Source organism: Siphateles boraxobius, unplaced genomic scaffold (assembly GCF_051911475.1).
Source record: "Siphateles boraxobius isolate OS27281-9 unplaced genomic scaffold, OSU_SipBor_1 207, whole genome shotgun sequence".
Lineage (NCBI taxonomy): Eukaryota > Metazoa > Chordata > Actinopteri > Cypriniformes > Leuciscidae > Siphateles > Siphateles boraxobius.
In genome coordinates this window covers 122,501-142,832 of record NW_027508819.1, presented here as the reverse complement: position 1 = coordinate 142,832, position 20,332 = coordinate 122,501, and the positions used below count along the sequence as shown (strand labels likewise).

The 20,332-nt window shown below is 41.5% G+C and overlaps 1 long non-coding RNA gene across 1 annotated transcript; it reads left to right on the top strand.

Annotated features, from left to right (window-relative positions):
- Positions 1-11,657: 11,657 nt before the first annotated feature.
- Positions 11,658-13,099, top strand: LOC143745593 (uncharacterized). The gene is made up of 3 exons (XR_013206027.1): positions 11,658-12,065; positions 12,144-12,205; positions 12,277-13,099. It is a non-coding gene; the product is annotated as an uncharacterized LOC143745593 (long non-coding RNA).
- The last annotated feature ends 7,233 nt before the right edge of the window (positions 13,100-20,332 follow it).

Below are 20,332 nucleotides of genomic sequence, written 5' to 3'. Positions count from 1 at the left end.
TAAATTTATAATGAGGCAGGGTGACCAATAGTAACAGAGCTGCCAACCAATCACGAGTGATTTTTCTTGTTTAAATGTAGTGGTTCAACCAATACTGAGAGGAAATTCAAGCCATTCTCTGGAAAGGCGCGCGTGCTGCTATTCATATGCTAATTGTAGCCATTTGCACCTCCCTCGAGCTCTCCACATACGTCATGGTTCGTTTCCGTCAATATGTGGTTCAGACGAACGCGACGTTCACATGCTGTAAATTGTCGTTAACTGACGAAAATAATGGAGATTTCCGGCCGTTTACGGGGACGAAAATCCCACTTTTCATGCAGTGGTAGTTAATGTTTTTTTGTGTCTGTTTCCACAGGCTATTGCATGTACAAGTGCAGCCTTGGTTGCAAGGCACAGGCTCACTTTCATTGTGTTTGTAAATCATTTTTTCCCCATAAGAATAGGTTATTCAATAATTTAAGTAAAAGCCATTGTATAGCACCTGGCAAAGAGCTCCAAACATTACTACCAGGATATACCCTGACAGCGCTCACCAGGAAAGAGGCTGAGACATCACTCACTGGAGATGACGATGGAACAGCGCTTACGAGGAAAGAGGCTGAGACATCACTCACTGGAGATGACGATGGAACAGTGCTTACCAGGAAAGAGGAGTTTTTTCCATGGCTGGTAACTTTTGCAAATATGACATATTTGACAAATATCTAAACCATTCAGTGCACTTTTTTTTAATATTTCATTGTGTTTGTTATAGTGAGTGACATTGAAGAGACACCGAAGGATTTCAAAGGAAGGGTAAACATTGAGGCGTTTTGGAAAGCAGTGTCCCTGGAGATGATTGGACGGGGATTTGTGTCAAGTAATTGTGGATTCAATCCCATATTTCTTTGTATTTAGTTCTAATTTTAATTTTTTTCAATTCAAATGACAAGCTTTTTAAAAAACAAAACTGAAATATTTATTTATACTAACCTTGTGTGTCCAAAGGTAATAATCAGAATCCATTCAAGGTACTGCCCTACTACCATTTCTGGGCTCCTTGGATTGGGCACAAAACAAGGTCCTCCAATGAGGTGCTCAACACAGAATTTGAAAAGATTAAGACTGCTAAGGTGTCTGAAGAGTCCCAAGTCTACCATGTTACAGAAGATAGACTGATGGAGGAGCTCATGAACCAAAAGGTATATTTGTTTTGTATAATGTATTTTTATTATATGTTTTTGTTTAGTTTCACATGCATAAGCTGGTTTAGATCGTACTTATCAGACCGTTACCAATTTTTTCTGTTTAAATGGGGAAAAATCAAAGATAACGTCAGTAGACTATGGAGTGCCGCAAGGATCGGTGTTAGGCCCTCTGCTATTCTCAATATACATGCTGCCACTTGGTAATATTATAAGAAAACATGGAATTAATTTCCACTGTTATGCTGATGACACTCAATTATATATCTCATCACGACCAGATGTAAAAACTTACTTATCTTAATTGACAGAGTGTCTAAATGATATAAAATGCTGGATGACGTGTAATTTCCTGCTATTAAATTCAGATAAAACGGAGGTACTACTTATTGGTCCAAAAAACTACCCACAAAATCCCTTACAATACAACTTTAATTTAGAAGGATGTCCTGTTACTTTTGTCAGGAGTCTAGTTTTATTCCTCTGCTTGTTTCTCTCTCTCTCTCTTACGTGTGCTCTCGCACAGCTGAACCCATTCTCAATCAGCGTTTTCTCCTGCTCTTCTCACACCTGTTTCCCCTTGCCCTGATTTTCTGGCTATTTAGACCTCATGTTCTCTTTCCCTCTTGTCGGTTTATTGTTTGTTCATGTCTGTTACTGACGCTTGAGTATTGCTACTGTTTCCTGTCCTGTGTGTACGCATATGTCAGATGAGTTTCTGCCCCGGCTATCCTGTGTCAAGTCTGATTCTCTGTGCTGCGGTAACTGCCTGGTGGACTCTGCGCTTGCCTATTCCTGTGAGTTCTCCCTGACTGCCTTCCTGCATCCATCATCCTGCCTGGTTTCTGTCTGGAGATCGTTTACCTGTTCTGCGTTCATCAAGACTACCTGTGATCGGCAGACAGCCTATGTTGCATTTATCTTCTTTCTTTTCAATAAATCTTTAACCTGCTTTCGCGTTTGGGTCTATTTCGAACTGTTACAGAATAAACCGACCATGACGGACCCAGCGAACGATACTACGATACTACCGCTCAGCCGTTGAACTGCAGGGAGCATTGCTGGGTAGACATTCCGATGAATTAGCCGCCGCCAAGCTCGCCGTTGATTCACTCGTTGCCCAGGTGTCGGATCTTACTGGTCAGCTTCATCACCTGCGTCAAGACCAGTTCTCTTCTGGGTCGTGACACACCTCTGAGCCTCATATTAACAATCCTCCCTGCTACTCTGGTGAGCCTACTGAGTGCCGTGCATTTCTCACCCAGTGTGAAGTGATATTCTCTCTTCAACCTGTCACGTATGCCTCCGACCGCGCCAAGGTTGCATATGTGGTTTCCCTTCTCACTAGTCGAGCCCGTGAATGGGGAACGGCTGTCTGGGAGGCTGGAGCTGATTGCTGCGACCAGTTTAACTCATTCAAAGAGGAGATGTCTTCGGGCGCGAGGCCTCTCGTCAGTTAGCTGCGCTTCGTCAAGGAAGACGCTCCGCAGCTGATTATGCCATTGAATTTAAGACTTTATCTGCTACCTGCGAATGGAATGAAGCTGCGCTCACGGCACGCTTTCTGGAGGGCTTGAATGATGAGCTTAAGGACGATATTTTTGCTCGAGAATTTCCCTCCAGTCTGGATGAGCTGGTTGAATTAGCCATCCGTTTAGACAACCGTTTCGACCTACACCGACGTGCTCGTTCTGACGTCACGGGATTCCGGGGAGCCCCACTCACTCAGACTGTGTCACCTGAACCTCACCCTGAATCTGAGCATATGCAGCTAGGGAGAATACACCTCTCCTCTGCTGAACGCCAGCGCCGTATTCGAGAGAGGTTGTGCCTTTACTGTGGTGGCACTGGTCACTTTGCTGCCACATGTTCGGTAAAAGAGAGAGCTCGCCAGTAGTTAGGGGAATATTGGCGAGCGCTACCCCACTATCCCCATCCTTCAGTTCCCGCTCCATGATTTCAGCCATCCTTCGCTGGGGTACCAGTTCTGTTGTCTGCTCTGCTCTTATTGACTCCGGGGCGGAGGGAAATTTTGTTGATGAGAGGTGGGCTATTGAACATGGTTTGCCCCTTCATGAATTAAAGGAGACACCCACAGCCCTCGCCCTGGATGGTCGCGTTCTTTCCAATATTCACCTGGCTACTGCCCTGGTGAGTCTCACCACATCTGGCAACCACCAAGAAAAGATTACTTTTTTTGTTTTTCAGTCCCCTATGGCCCCCATTGTCCTAGGACATCCATGGTTAACTAAGCACAATCCACATGTTAACTGGTCTGATAGTTCTATTGTTTCTTGGAGCTTGTCTTGTCCCACCAATTGTCTTGTCTCTGCTGTTCCCTCTGTTTCTTCTTTGTCTGTTTTTCAGGAGGAGTCTATTGATGTATCTGGGGTTCCGGAGGAGTATCTCGATCTGCGAGCGGTGTTCAGTCGATCCCCGGGCCGCTTCTCTCCCTCCCCATCGCCCTTATGATTGTAGTATCGACCTCCTCCCTGGCACCACTCCTCCCCGCAGGCGTTTGTATTCTTTATCCGCTCCTGAACGTGAGGCGCTCGAGAAGTACCTTGATACTTCACTTATGGCCGGGTACCATCGTCCCTTCCTCTTCCCCTGCCGGTGCGGGATTTTTCTTCGTGAAAAAGAAAGACGGCTCTTTGCGCCCCTGCATCGATTATCGTGGGCTGAATGACATCACCATTAAGAACCGGTATCCTTTACCATTGATGTCATCAGCCTTTGAGATCCTGCAGGGGGCAAAGATTTTCACGAAGTTAGATCTTCGCAACGCGTACCACCTAGTGCGCACCAAGGAGGGGGATGAGTGGAAGACGGCGTTTAATACTCCGTTGGGGCACTTTGAATATCGTGTTTTACCGTTCGGGCTGGTAAACGCCCCAGCCGTTTTTCAAGCGCTCGTAAACGATGTATTAAGAGACATGCTCAACATTTTCGTCTTCGTGTACCTGGATGATATTCTCATTTTCTCCCCATCTCTCCAGGTACACACCCAACATGTGCGTCGCGTATTACAGCGGTTATTAGAGAATCGCCTCTATGTTAAGGCCGAGAAATGCGCGTTTCACCTCCAGTCAGTTACTTTCCTTGGTTCGGTCGTGTCTGCGGAGGGCATAAGCATGGACCCCTCCAATGTTCAGGCGGTCACTGACTGGCCTGTTCCTGAGTCTCGCTCGGTGCTTCAGCGGTTTTTGGGGTTTGCAAACTTTTATCGCCGTTTTATTAGAAATTTCAGTCAGGTTGCCGCCCCTTTGACTGCGCTCACATCCGCAAAGTGTCGTTTTGTCTGGTCCGAGGCTGCCCAATGTGCTTTTGAGCGTCTTAAATGTTTGTTCACATCCGCTCCCATTCTGATTTCGCCTGATCCTAAGAATCAGTTTATCGTTGAGGTGGACGCGTCTGACGTCGGGGTGGGAGCGGTTCTCTCGCAGCGCTCTGCTCTTGATCAGAAGGTTCACCCATGCGCATTTTACTCGCATCGACTCTCGTCTGCCGAATGTAATTATGATGTGGGTAACCGGGAGCTTCTAGCTATTCGACTGGCCCTGGAGGAGTGGCGCCATTGGTTGGAGGGATCCTCCTGTCCGTTTATAGTCTGGACTGATCACCGTAATCTTGAGTATATCCGCTCCGCCAAGAGGCTTCACTCTAGACAGGCTCGCTGGGCTCTTTTTTTCTGGCGTTTCAATTTCACTATCTCTTACCGTCCCGGGTCAAAGAACATTAAGCCTGACGCTTAACGCATCCTACCTGAGGGATGTGTGGTTGGGTCCGTCACCTGGGGGGTGGAACAGCTGGTGCGAAAGGCTCTTTCTCACACTGTCGTTCCCCGTGGGTGTCCTGAGGGGAAGCTATTTGTCACCAAGTACGCTCGTCCGGCCGTCCTTCGTTGGGGTCCTTCATCTAAACTGGTCGCTCATCCGGGGGTGGGTCGTACTTTGGCAGCTGTCCGCCAGCGATTCTGGTGGCCTGCCATGGAACGGGAGGTACGCCGATTTGTTGCGTAATGTTCTGTCTGTGCCCAGCAGAAGTCCAGTAATTCGCTCCCCGATGGTCTGCTTCGCCCTCTCTCTATTCCCTCCCGGCCTTGGTCCCATATTGCCCTGGACTTCGTTACGGGGCTTCCCCCCTCCAGCGGCAATACGGTGATTCTCACTGTCGTCGATCGGTTTTCGAAAGCGGTTCACTTTGTTCCACTCCCCAAGCTTCCGTCGGCTAAAGAGACTGCGCAGGCGGTTGTGGACCATGTCTTTAGAATTCACGGGCTTCCTTCTGATGTTGTTTCGGACAGGGGACCCCAGTTTGTCTCTAACTTTTGGAGGGAATTCTGCAAACAGATTGGTGCTACCGCCAGTCTGTCTTCAGGGTTTCATCCACAAAGTAATGGGCAAGCTGAACGCGCTAATCAGGACCTCGGTCGGATGCTCCGCTGTTTGGCGGCTCATAACCCCACCTCCTGGTGTGAACAATTGACATGGGCGGAGTACGCTCATAATTCTCTGCCTTCGTCGTCCACTGGCCTTTCCCCGTTTTCTTGTTGTCTGGGCTACCAGCCACCTCTGTTTCCCTCTCAGGAACCAGAGGTCACCGTCCCCTCGGTCCAGGCCTTTATTCAGCGCTGTCGTCGCACCTGGCGGAGGGTGAGGTCAGCTCTGTGCCGGACCAGGGAACGCACTTGTCGTATCGCCAATCGTCGCCGTTCCAAAGCTCCCAGGTATGTTTGTGGGCAAAGAGTTTGGCTTTCCACACGGAATTTACCCCTTCAGGCACCCGCTCGGAAACTGGCCCCCCGTTTCATTTGACCTTATGCCATCACTAAGGTCATCAGTCCGGCGGCTGTACGGCTCAGGTTACCACACTCCCTCAAACGTGTCCATCCTGTTTTTCATGTCTCGTGTATTAAACCTGCGCTCCGCCTCCGTTCTGCTATTCGCGTTTGGGTCTATTTCGAACTGTTACAACTTTATCCACTACAGTAAAAGACCTGGGTGTTATACTAGACCGCAACTTGACTTTCGAAAATCATATTTCATATATTGCAAGAACAGCCTTTTTCCACCTTAGAAACATTGCTAAGCTACGTAACATGCTATCTGTTTCTGATGCAGAAAAGTTAGTTCATGCATTCATGACCTCGAGACTAGATTACCGTAATGCTTTATTAGCTGGTTGTCCTGCATCCTCAATAAACAAGCTACAGTTAGTGCAAAATGCAGCTGCTAGAGTTCTTACTAGATCAAGAAAATATGATCCTCAAACACCTATTTTATCATCTCTGGTTACCTATTAAGTTACGTATCAATTACAAAGTATTCCTACTGACCTATAAAGGCCTAAATGGTTTAGCTCCTGTGTATTTAATGGACCTTCTATCGCCATAGAATCCATCGCGCTCTTTAAGATCACTAAATTCGAGGCTTCTGGTCATTCCTAGGATATCTAAGTCCACTAAAGGAGGGAGGGCGTTCTCACATTTAGCTCCTAAACTCTGGAATAGCCTTCCTGATATTTTCCGAGGTTCAGACTCGCTGTCCCAGTTTAAAACTAGATTAAAGACGCATCTCTTTAACCAAGCATTCACTTAATGCTTAACCTTTAATACTACTGCTGAATCAGTTCGAATGCATTAACATTATGAATATCAGCTATGCTAATTATTTCCCATCTGCCTTTCTGCTGTTATCTCAGGACGCTAGTCCCGAGGTAAATAGCGTTCGTCAGCTCCAGTTTGTATCCAGCCTCTCACGGAGACTTCAGATACCCCAACGCCTGTGAAGAGACGACTCGACGCCTGTGAAGAGACGACTCAAAGCCGGCGATATGTTATGCCATAAATTAATACATGATTAACTAACTGTATTTTTCTATGTACATTTCCGAAATGCATTTTCTGTAAAGCTGCTTTGAGACAATGTGTATTGTGAAAAGCGCTATACAAATAAATTTGAATTGAATTTGAATTGAATTGAATTTGTTTGGGTGCACATCAAAATGTATTTTCCTAATCCTACTTTGATCAGGTTGATGTTGTTCGTAAACTGTGCAAGGAATGTGGTCTTGACACAGTTGGATCAAAACTGGACCTCATTTCACGCTTGCGTAGTGAAATGCAAACACGGCACAGCTACGACAAGATTTTCCAGAAAATATGGGGTGCATCAGGTCAGTGTTTTGGAAAGTGTAAATATATGAAATATGCATTTCAAGTCTACATGGTTTGTATTGCTCATCAGTTTTTTTTCTCCTGTATTCATGTAGGTGGTTGGTGTGCCATAATGTGCCCTTGTGGTGTTGTGTACAGCCTAAAATTCCGGATTCGAGCTGAGAGCCCACGAGACTATGCAGGTTTACTTCTGTCATGGAAACATCTTCCTAAAAAATGTATTTATGATTTTGCGAGAGGTTTGGTTGCACATACAAATGTGACTAGGGCCCCAGACATTGTTCCCTTTCAGCCTTTTGAGGGAAGATTGCTTGAGCCAACTACGGAAAACATCTCCATGGCCAGAGAGGGCAAGATATTTTCCCATCTGTCATGGCTCCGTGAAAAGAAAGAAACACCAGATGAAAATGGTCATCCTATTACTGGATCTGCTGACCACTTTGTGTTGTACAACACGTTTCATGGGTCCAACACCAAAGACACAAGGGACATCTTGAGGAAGATTTCTCTGGTTCCTGAGCTTGCTGGGAAGATAAATAGCCAAGTTGTGGAACAATTTTTTTTCGCAAATGAGGAAAAACAATTATTTCCTGAATAATGCAGCACCAGCAACAAATATATTCCTTTTGAGAAGCATTGTACACCACCACAAACAAAGGACTAACAATGAATTCATCAAAAGAGCCAGAAAGACATTTGTGACAGACACTGAATTCAATGACTATGGCCAGGCAGTTCTATGTACCGGTAAGTCACTTGCAATCTCATGTTTTTACATTCTAGTTGTAACATACTGTTTGATTTCATGGTTTTGTAGCTTAAAATGCACATATTTTTAGTTCATGCATTCATGACCTCGAGACTAGATTATTGTAATGCTATATTAGCTGGCTGTCCTGCATCCTCAATACACAAGCTACAGTTAGTGCAAAATGCAGCTGCTAGAGTTCTTACTAGGTCAAGAAAATATGATCATATAACACCAATTTTATCATCTCTACACTGGTTACCTATCAAGTTCCGTATCAATTACAAAGTACTATTACTGACCTATAAAGCCCTAAATGGTTTAGCTCCTGTGTATTTAATGGACCTTCTATCGCCCTACAATCCATTGCGTTCTTTAAGATCACTAAATTCGAGGCTTCTGGTCATTCCTAGGATATCTAAGTCCACTAAAGGAGGAAGGGCGTTCTCACATTTAGCTCCTAAACTCTGGAATAGCCTTCCTGATATTGTTCGAGGCTCTGACTCGCTGTCCCAGTTTAAAACTAGATTAAAGACGCATCTCTTTAGCCAAGCATTTACATAATGCTTACCTTTTATACCACTGCTGAATCAGATCAAATGCATTTAATATTATAAAACTTGAAGAGTCTGTAGGTTATTTGTATAGGTTGAATAGTATTTACAGTCATTACGTTCCTGTGTATATTGCGTGAATGACGGGTGGTTGGGTAGATATTGTGTTTTGCGGTAGGTGGTATGCCATAAGGAACCGTTGCCACTGAACCTGCTTTAACAACGACAGTGGGGCTCGACAGCCTTAGTCAAACGGGTCGGCGCGTATGGTTGGGTTGCGGAGAGATTGTGAGATTGTGGTTGGGTCTCAGCAGCAGGAGGGATGTAGAGGTCAGTAAGCAGGGCTGAGTTGAGTGGGGGACGGAGGGGGGTGACTCTGGGACGCAAGAAACACTGTCTTCATGTTTTTTATCATTTACGCCCGTGTTATGGAAATCATTATGAACGCTAATTATTTTCCCTTTTTGCTTTTCTGCTGTTATCTCGGGACGCGAGTCCCGAGAAAAACGGCGTTCGTCAGCTCCAGTTTGTATCCAGCCTTTCACAGAGACTTCAGATACGCCAATCACAAAGCCTGTGAAGAGACGACTCAACACCGGCGATATGGACCCTCTATGGTGGACGGCACTGATCCTCAACAACTCGTCTCAACACCGGCGTGATTACTTGGACTTCCAAAAGATGGAAATGGATAAATATTCTAAATGTTCCGATGCAATCTGCCTTGTAATGCTGCCCGAATCATAAATCATGCACTGTTCCTTCGTTGGCCAGAGGAGAACTGGCCCTCCGACTGAGTCTGGTTTCTCCCAAGGTTTTTTTCTCCATTCTGTCACCTGATGGAGTTTTGGTTCCTTGCCACTGTTGCCTTGGCTTTTGGCTTGCTTAGTTGGGGACATTTAATATTCAATAATATTATTGATCTGCCTTACTTAAGGTGGACGTTGACGCAATTTTCTTTTAGAAACAAACTCTGTTATATTATTTTCATGTTATCACTGTGAAGCTGCTTTGATACAATCTGTATTGTAAAAAGCGCTATATAAATGAAGGTGACTTGACTTGACATATAAATAATAAAAGATTACACAAATTAGGAAAATATCACCGGGCAAAATCACAGAACTTAAAACGGTTGTTACTTCACATGTCAATGTATTACTCATAGCCCATTAGGGTTCACACATACAGAATAATTGATCTTCACTGGTTTACATAATACATTGTAGCACCCAAAACATTTCATGAGTGTGACCTATCACACACTGAAACACAATACACAAAATATATCTTGGAATTTATCACATTTCAAACAAATATAAAGCCTGTTACTATTTCTTTATGAATCATAATTTGTTGACTTTGTTCAAAGGTTCTCAACAAACAGATTCAAAAACCGGGCTAATGTTTTATTTATTATTTTAATAATTATCTTTTTGTTCCTGCAACATTAGACAAAAACAAACATGATACTTAAAAAGTGGAGACTAAGTATGTGTATAAGCATAAATTAAAGCATATGTATTTTTAGACCACACATATGCAAAATTGGGTTCTTTACAGATGTTTTGTTATCTGAAAAACGTATGTACAAGGTTAAACTGTTTGTTTATAAAAAATAAATTCATTATGTTCCTAAATTGTAATTGAGTACTCAATGACATGCATCAAGTATGTATTAATGTACACTGATAAATGTATACTCAATCAAATGAGTTAACAATGTCTTCAACAACATTTATCTAATTTCAGCAACAGAACCTGAAAACCAGTGTGGTGAGCACTGTCAAGAGTTGATTCTACCAGTAAACCTCAAGCCTTCTCGATCATGCTGGACTCTGGGACATCATTCTCTTCAGGAGCAGTTGGTACACATGAACTTTATATCGAACACCTTTCATATGTGTCTCACAATCTTTGTTTTGCATTATTTTTTCATGCATAATTTTAGTGTTTTCTTTCAAAACTTTCAGATAAACTATGTCCTGGATCAGAGTAAGCCGGGAATGAGCTGATTGTGAAAGATGGAGTAACATGCATCACCAGACCAGACTTTCAAACCCTCGGCCTGAAAAAAGAAATGAAATCCACGGTCGGAAACACACAATGAGTACTTGCAGCAAATACACTTATATGAATGATTCGTATAAATAATATATTTCATTTATAGGTCGGAAATGGATGTTTTAGGATCCTCAGAGAGATTCTACAGTTGCAGGTTCGATGTTATATTTACTGTAAATTTGTAGGGGACAAAAAAATAAATTTCAAGGCGTTTATCTTATTGGAATGATTGACATTCTGCAGGGAAAAGACGTTTTCATCGTTGATCTCTATGTTCCTCCAACTTGGCTCCCACCCATTAATCAATCTCCCCTTTCCAGTTTTCCGGTAAGAAACAGTTTTCGTGAAATCAGACTGTGAATGTCAGTTTGCTGCTTTATTGGGACACATTGGGTTTATTGGGTTTTGCAAACAGGGTGACACTTGGGCAAATCACTGAGTCCTGTTTGCTCTAGCAACTATGTATGTCGTCTGTATGCTAAATTAAAGTAGAAGTAAGGATGACATGTAAGGATTTCAGTTACATCAAAAAAAGTGTTGAGCAGTATTTAACCACCATCATCCTTTTAGTACATGACTGTACAATTTGTTTGCCTCTTGTAATTAGGTGAATTCGCACATGAAAGATGCCTTGATTATTCCATTGTGGACCCCTGGGCACTACACGCTGTGTGTAAGTTATGCAAACTTAGTTCCTATTGTGTATATTACAAGCCATGAGGATAAACATAGGTTTAATATGCTATTGGCCTGTGTTTCATATCAACACATCATTAATCGATAATATCACTTTCCAGATCAGATGAGATCAGATGTGCTCCTACAGTAGTCACATTCAAATCCAGACTCAAAACACTTCTGTTTAGCTGTGCATTTACTGGATGAGCACTGTGCCACTGTTCGTCCGACTGTTTGTGTAGTGAAGTGCCGCTGTTTGTTGACGTCCTCTCTGTAGAGTGAGACTCCGCCCTAGATGCACGCAGGTGATCGGCATTCAATTCATTGATAATAATTATGGTAATTCCTTCCAAGGGGTATATTAAGGTGACGGTGTTGTCACCAGAGATTGCGTGAATGTGCGACCGCGTTCTAGCACGTCATTATTGTTGCGACTGTCTGGTGCTCTGGCTGAGGTGAGTGTGGCGGCTGGTTTTTATGCTTGAGCCTAATGAACATTAGATTGAGTGTTACTTTTGTCAGGTTCTGGGCTGTTCGCAGAAAAGCACACGTTGTGCTGAGGGTTGCATGCCTGGCAACACGTGCTGTTTCCGGATACCACCGTTTCGGTATGAATTGCATTCAGCATCGGGGGTGTATTGCTGCTTGACTTCCTGGTAGGTCTCTCTTTGGCCCTTTTGGCTGTATTTAATTAATGAGCGAATAGTTAATATTATGGGGTCTGTGTATTCCAGCGTATCATTGGGCTTTTTCATCTCTTGTCGACTGGGCGAGTGGCGCGATCTCTGCATGTTTGGTATGTGCGATCAATTGTACAACAGTAAATTAATGCTATGCATATTTTAGCTCATAGTCCGGCTTTTGCAGGTGGATCGATTTGCCGTTTTAAGGGCACTTGAAGACTACACTTGCCTGCTCTAGGACTTGTCGTCGCTGCTGTTCTGTTCCTATTAATGTTTTTGTTTGAGTTATTTTGCTTGCGTGTGTAATTCTGTTTTGTTTTTCTGTGTAATTTACCTTTTGTGTTTTTTTGGGGTTTGCTTGTTGATTTATCAGTTTGCTTGGTAATTGGTGTTTTGTTTTCTTAGTTTTGGGTTTTGTTTTGTGTTTTATTTGTATTATAATTACTGTTTATTTTCTTTGCTCACTGTGAGATTATCCCCGACTGGTCCCAAGGGAAAGAGGGATTGTGAGTGGTAACCGGCCTGGGGAGATTGTTCCTGTTGGCCCGTAGCGATCCATTCACCATCACTGACACTCATGAGTGCAGGTTTGAGTGGATTGCGGAGTGTTTTCTTTTTAGTTACGTATATTATTGTATGTCTCGCATGTTGTGTCCTGTATATGGGTACCCATAGGTGAGGATAATTGTTTGATTTATTTGCTTTGATTTATTTTTTTGTAATTCTTTATTTCTTGTGTTTCAGGCACTGTGAGCCCGGAGCAGGAGGGCTAGTTGTCCAATTAAGGTGGCGGGTCCTGATGAGACACAGTGTGTGGTCTGCAATCCAAGGTGATTGGTCTTGGTTGACGTGATTTGAGTGACGTGTAGTGCACGTGTGGGTGCTCTTTTACCATCGCTGACACTAGCGACGTCTGGCACTAGCTCGTCCTGCTTCGGGTGACCACGAGTCCTGTGAGCTGTTTATTGTGTGATGTTATAATTGAACCTAACTGACTGGCACGTCAGTATTTTATTTTTGTCTAAATAAAGAATATATTTTTGTATTTTTCCATATCCACGTCTCGGAGTATTTATGTAAGGGAAACACCGAACCTGTGTGTCTTTAATAGGACACTTCCCTGGCTTAGCGACCAGGGTGGCGTAGTCAATTTTTCTTTGTCTCTCTCTTACTCTCTCTCTATCCTCCCTCTCTTGTACTGCCTGCCACATTTGCACTGTATTTTATTTTATGTTTTAATTATTCTGATTTCATTTGATTATTTCTGTATTTTATCTTTTATTCTAAACTGTTTTAATTATTCTGATTTCTTTTGATTATTTTAATTTCTTCTATGTAAAGCACTTTGAATTACCATTGTGTATGAAATGTGCTATATAAATAAACTTGCCTTGCCTTGCCTTGCCTTTCCTGGTGCTTTATAAATGGAATTTTGAAATGCTCTGCCCACAGCCCTTGTCAACTGGGCAAGGATTTCAATCTATACTTGACACAGTTGGTGACTGGTTAACCATAGACAATGAAATAATATTAAAATGTTAATCTTATATTTTGAATTCTAACAATGTAATGTTTGGTTAGAGTTCACTAAATTTGGGAGTGTTAGTCTGCTAGGTCATTGTTGTATTGTCACTATAAGTTATCTACTTTTCATCAAGAGTGCATGTTCTCTATAGGTCTTGAGACCACAACAACAAGAAATGTTGTTACTGGACTCCAAATATCCATACAAACCACAAGGGTTTCAACATGAGGGATATCAAAATGTTATAAGGTCATCTGAGGAATGCATGTTATTTGGCGGTCACGTTCCCCTGACCTATAGATGTTACCTAATGGTCCTGTTCTGCTGACCGTATACAGTATGTTCTGTTTTTGGTGTTTCTGGCCATGTTCCTTGGTCCTTGTGTGTGTGTATATATATATATATAATACATTTAAAAAAAAATTTTTTTAATGCATGATAAAGATTTGTACTCATTTGTACCCATGTTCGACCGTCTGTGAGTATCTTGAATTTATGTATTTAGTAAGACTACATTTTTGATTTTGGTTTCTTAGTGACTTTGCAAAAAGTCGGGTGAATGGGATTTGGACAGAGAGAACTGGCGTGGACATAAAGGTAATAGTTTTTAAGCAGTGTTTTCCAACCAATAAGTGAATGATTTGAATATGTCATGTTTTGGAGCTGATCATGTTTTATTTTCTCTTGAAATAGGGACTTCCTTCACAACCTTACGGGAATGACTGTGGCATCTTCATTCTGATGGTCAGATTTTACAAATTTATCAGTGCTTCGCCTGCTACTTCGGTGGCGCTGCCAGACTAAGACAATTTAAATGCACTGAGACAAAAATGCATTTGCCCACCTATCTAAATGTAGGGGAGACAGTGAATAACCCCAATTTCAAAAAACGGTGGAGTGTTCCTTTAACTGCCTTTTACTGACAATAATCCCTTGCAAAGCAAGTGTGTTCAGTATATCCTGGTAACGCATCCCTAAATTAAAATTCAAATTTATCAAATGCTCTCTATCCATAGCTATTAGCCTGACAAGAAGTGCCTTAAGCGGGTGGCAGCTTTAGCGTGCACTTTCTGCTTTGGGGAGAAAAGCTGCTCCATTGTGCATTCTCCTTTTATATACACTTATCTTGAGGCCGCGAGTTAGTATATCTTGAGGCCACGAGTTACTATCTTAAGGCCACGAGATAGTTCTAATTTTTTTTTTTACAAAGTGGGACTAGGGGGGCTCCGTAACAATCTGAAATTTGAGAAATATTTATTTAATAAAAAATGTTTTGAACTGGTTTATTTTTCAGGAGTATAGAGACATCAATAATCGACACTTGAATCTCTATATAGTAGTTCAGAGTTGATCATATTTTTTTTATGATGATGACCTTTTTCACTAATAAGTGACCAAGATCTTCTTATCTGAGTTTCTTTTGGATTTCTACAATAACAAATATGTATCACAGACACGCAGTTAAAGCAGCCAGAGAAAAATCAGTGTTAAAAAATAAAGGGTCAAGACCCCAACTAAAGCGAACACTGATCTCCATCATGGTGACATTAAACTTTATTATTTACAATAAAACATCAACGTCTAAACCTCTGTTAATTCTCAATAAGAATGTTAGTATGAAAGAAAAAAAGTAATAAGTGAGGATGCAGAGATCTTGAGAGATTTTTTAGTGTTTAATGTTCTGTTGGGATGTAAAGTGTTTCTGTATTGTCTGTTTTGTGTGTCACCATTGTGTTGAAGTGTAGAGCCTGTGCTTCATTCCAGGATGAGCAGAGAAACACTGATGAAATGCTACATGTAGCTTTATTTAACAGACAGTAACTGTGTAGTTGCTGATGCAATGACGTATAGTCACAGTAAATCATGCATGTAGTTAACTGCATGTTTTTTAGTACAAAAATCAAGAAATGTACGTAAAATAACTGTTTTTCTGTTAAAAAGCTTAATGAAGATTTCTGTAATAGTTGTCTTGCACACAAGTCTATGCATAAATGCTAAACCTGTGATAGCACTTTTTCAAGATATTATTTTGTATATCGTTGTCTTTACTAAACGGGCAATATTATTTATCAGGTTTACCTGATTAGTGGAATCGCTCGCTGGAATTAAGACCGCTGTACTGATGCTGTGTACGGGGTCAAAGGTCGACGCCACAGAACATACTCGGCCCCTCTGATTGAGCACCTCAACACCCGCTGCCAGCAGCTATTTGGAGTGACTGTCTAGGAGAATTTCCGCGCACCTGCTAATGTGACGTCGAATGAGTTACTTGGGTTGGAATACCTGGTCAGTCAAAGCACAGGTGAATCTGGTCCCTCAGTGAAATCTTAGAGGACAGACCTAGTTCAGAGCCTGGCCAGCTTGACCCAGATGAGAATGATGAGGCGTACCACAGTGACACAGAGGCAGATAACCACACAGTGACTGCCATCCCAGCCCACATCACCCTTGCCACTGACGAGACCACTGCAGCTCACTCTCCACCCTATTAGAATTAAATATAAGCATCCTTTTTGCCTGGGTATTATTTTACAATGCAGCTAATCTATACAAATGAAAGCACTTTAACTAAACATGCAATTATTGTACTTGTCAACAGGAGGACGCTTGTAGTCACAACCCACTTCCCGGGTTCCAGCAGTTGGAAGAGATCTGTTCTCTGCTGGTGAATATTTGGCCTGACTGAGGACAAGCTGACCTTAACGACGGAACAGAGAAACAAACCACAAACAGCCACAGAAGTTTAACCAACTGTACAAAACTCACTGGGGAAACACGCTGTACGTGATCTCATTCGTCGACAAGAAAGTCTCATCAACCTGCAGTCGACAAAAATGCCTTCTGCCACCACCCTGAAGACTGTGTCGATCTCCTCTAAAGAGCTGCCTCCAGCACCATGCCAGCCGTCGGTCCTCCCTCCACCCGACTACACGCAGATCGAGTATGAGAACATTCCAAGCAATGCAGGCACAGAGGTTTCAAAAGAAAGAACAGACATTGCGATGCCAGTTCCAAAAGCTCTCTAACAGTTACAACACAGTAAGGCTGCACTGATGCCCCACTTACCACTGCCAGTGAGAGAAACAGTTGTAAGACTGGAAAAACTGTAAGGACTTTAAGAGAGGGCCACTCTCTGAGAAAAAGGAAATTAACATTTGAACTCCCCTCATGCACTATTGAGACGAAGGTCTCACCTCCCTCATCCTAATCTACATTTCTCTCCCCCATTCTTCACCCTGGCAGAGATCTCCCAAACTCACACAAGAATCTAAATGGTTTAATGTGAATGATTTTCATCAAGGTTTATACATGTTTGGTATTATTTGAAATGTCTCGGTGCGACTGGTACAAATGTCTCATTCTCAAAGAAGTAAAACAAAAGGTAATAAAGTTTTTAAGAGTTTAGGAATAACTGGCACACAAAGGAATGTGGTCTCTAGGCACTCCCAAAGGTGTAAATTCATGAATGCTAATTTCCACTATTCTTAGCAGATGGTCAACTTCTACCCCCAGTAATGGTGGGGGAATACAGTAAATTTCCACTAAACTCAAGTTTTACATATCAAATAAGGTCTGGCTATATAAGGAAAATGCAACGAAAGCTCAGGGCTGTTTTTCTGTATTCAGATTAGCCCGTGTGGTTGAGGGTCTCGCGACTCTCAGCTCACGTAGCCATACAGTGTCGGGTAAAGGATTGTCCTCTTTGTTCTAGAACATTTGATGGTTTGCATTGATTATCTTTCAATTGATTATGGAATTGTAATAATACATTTACCTGACATAATAAATTGTTATATTTGATTATTCTAACAGACTTTGACTTTATTTTCATTGGAGTTAAAGGGAATAGTCAAACATTAACGTATATTTAATGATGCACAGATATCATTGAAAAACCTTTTCATTTTATGGAGTCAGATGAAACGAGTTAATACATAAGATAAAATGTATTGCATTTAACCAAAAATACTTTGCCGCGAGAAAAGACGTAACACGCAAAGACCTTCACCGCTAATTCGAATACCGCCATTGGATCAAGTTAGACGGCCTTACACAGTTGTAACCAAAAGAAAAACATTGCTAACTTCCACCATCACCAAACCTCCACCCAAAATCACTTCATCTGAAATGATCCCAGCCACTTCCACCAACACAACACCAGTGACAACGGACACATCACAGAGCGCTGACACCCTTATATATAAAAGAAAACACACTGGCAGTCTTACAAATGTTGGAGCAAGCTGTCACGTGTACAAAACCTGCCTATTTGTACACATTGCAAAGGACCAACTCTGGGACACAACAAATACAAGAAGAAGAGTTTGTGCCCTGTCAATATGATGGTAAATGGACTGCATTTATATAGTGCTTTCAACAGACCCATGGCCACCAAAGCACTTAACATATTGCCTCACATTCATTCACCGACGGCAGTGTCAGCCATACAAAGCACCGTCCAGCTCGTCGGGAGCAGCTGGGGTTTAGGTGTCTTGCTCATGGACACCTTTATACATGGTCAGGTGGAACCAAGGATGGAACCACCAACCTTCTGGTTTGTAGACAACCTAGATGAACCACTGAGCCACTGTCACCCCACCCTGATGTCGTCCTCAAAAGAGCTGAACAATATAAGCCCCTTTCACACAGCGCGTTGATCCCGGGAAATTGCCAGAATACCTTCTGTGTGAATGCAAACACGACCCGGGATTGATGTCGGGATTGATCCCGGGTTGGGGACCTAGTAACATTGCCGGGATCAGTCCCGGAATGTGCGCTGTGTGAACAAAAGCCGTAAACAATGCCGTGTCGCAATGATGACGCTGAAGTGAAGTGAAAGCAGGGTAGTGAAACGGTACATAATGCGCTAGTTTATGATCAAATCAGAGAAAAAAATGCACAAGCGTGTTTCTCGAGAGAGAGAAATCGCAGCTCATAAGCAAACTAGACGCTGCTGAGACATTACATGTCACATCGATGTCACGTGTCTTCACGGGATTTTTACGGGTTGTGTGTGAACGCACTCTCTGATTCCGGAAAATCACTTGCAGTGTGAATGAACCAAAGTCAAACGAACCCGGGTCAAATCCCGGGTCACTTTATCCGTGTATTTTCCGTAATCTCTGTGTGAAAGGGGCGATAGTTTTTACCAGCTATGAACATTTTTACTCAGTTGTACAGTCTCAGCAGTAAATGTGGCAATGTTTCTTTTTGAAGTCCAAAATAACAAATCTGTCTCACAATGTTAACATTTTAACATTGCTTTTACTGAACATAGGTTTTTATTGATTATTGTAATATATGTATATTCTTAATTAATGGGATAGTTTACCCAAAAATGAAAATTCGGTCATCATTTACTCAAACTCATACAGGCTTGGAACCACATGAGGGTATTTCTTCTGTTGAACAAACAGTTGACGGCACCCATTGACTTCCATAGTATTTTTTTCCTACTAGAAAAGTCAATGGGTTCCGTCAACTGTTTGTTCAACAGAAGAAAGAAACTAATACAGGTTTGGAACAACATGAGAGTGAGTAAATGATGACAGAATTTTCATTTTTGGGTAAACTATCCCTACAAATATGATCGATTCCATGTAAACTAAAAGGTGAAGGTTTGTTTTATCATAAAAAAATTTGTACAAGTTACATGTGTATATCTTCACAATGTATATTTAAAAGGTTTACTTTACTTTAAAAAAACAACATTGAAATGATTATTGCAATATTTATTTTCTTACTTAATATGTTCTATTCTATTTAACTATATAAAGTGATAATTTGTTTTAGCGTTAAAAAGTGTCCTATTATTTATACGTATACATCTTGAAAAACGTATACATCTTGAAAAACTTTTGAATAATTACATCAAATCAAACTTTTCATCCATTGTAAAAGAACAATTACATAATTATGATGCTATTATATTAAACAATGAACATCCATAGTAAACTTATTTTTTTTTTTTATCTAAAATTTGGGTACATAGAAAAATACAACATCACAATACATCATAATATTAGTTTGTATACAGTATACAACAAAGCAACTTTTAAGTATTTCATAGGGATTGCTTTAAGTTATTTAAAAGCAACCTATAAATTCAAGTAAGTTAGTAATAGGAAACTTTTTCCAAAGTAATATGGCATATTAATCAGTTGAAATACAATTATTTAAGATGGATGAATGACGTCATTGTTGTCAGAATTCATGATATCACTGACCTGAGATAAACTTACTCTCGTGACATAATTAAAATATGATAAATCGGGCCCATTTTCATATTCACATGCACTACTGAACAGTGCATCACCTAGAACAGAATCAAACTTGTTAATACATCAGTATTATAACAAAGTGTTTACTCAGTGAACAATGCAACATAAGTTCATTACATGCAGTTATTTACAACCTAACCATAAGCCCTACTCTTCTGCACAAGGGTAACGATCAAAACTTAAACAAAATAGAAACACTTTCAAATGTCAAACATAACTGAACATTAAACATTAACAGATGTTTCCCTTTAATCAGAAACATAAAATAACACTTCATTTCAACTTACTCTCTAATTCCAGGCCTGAGCAAAGTATGCTGGGAACTAACAATAGTGTCTCTAAATAAAACTGAATAATTGAGCTAATTCTCTTGAAATAAATAGGTAGCCTTTTTCCCTTAATTTGATCAGCTTAATCAGTTCCTCAATTCAAGC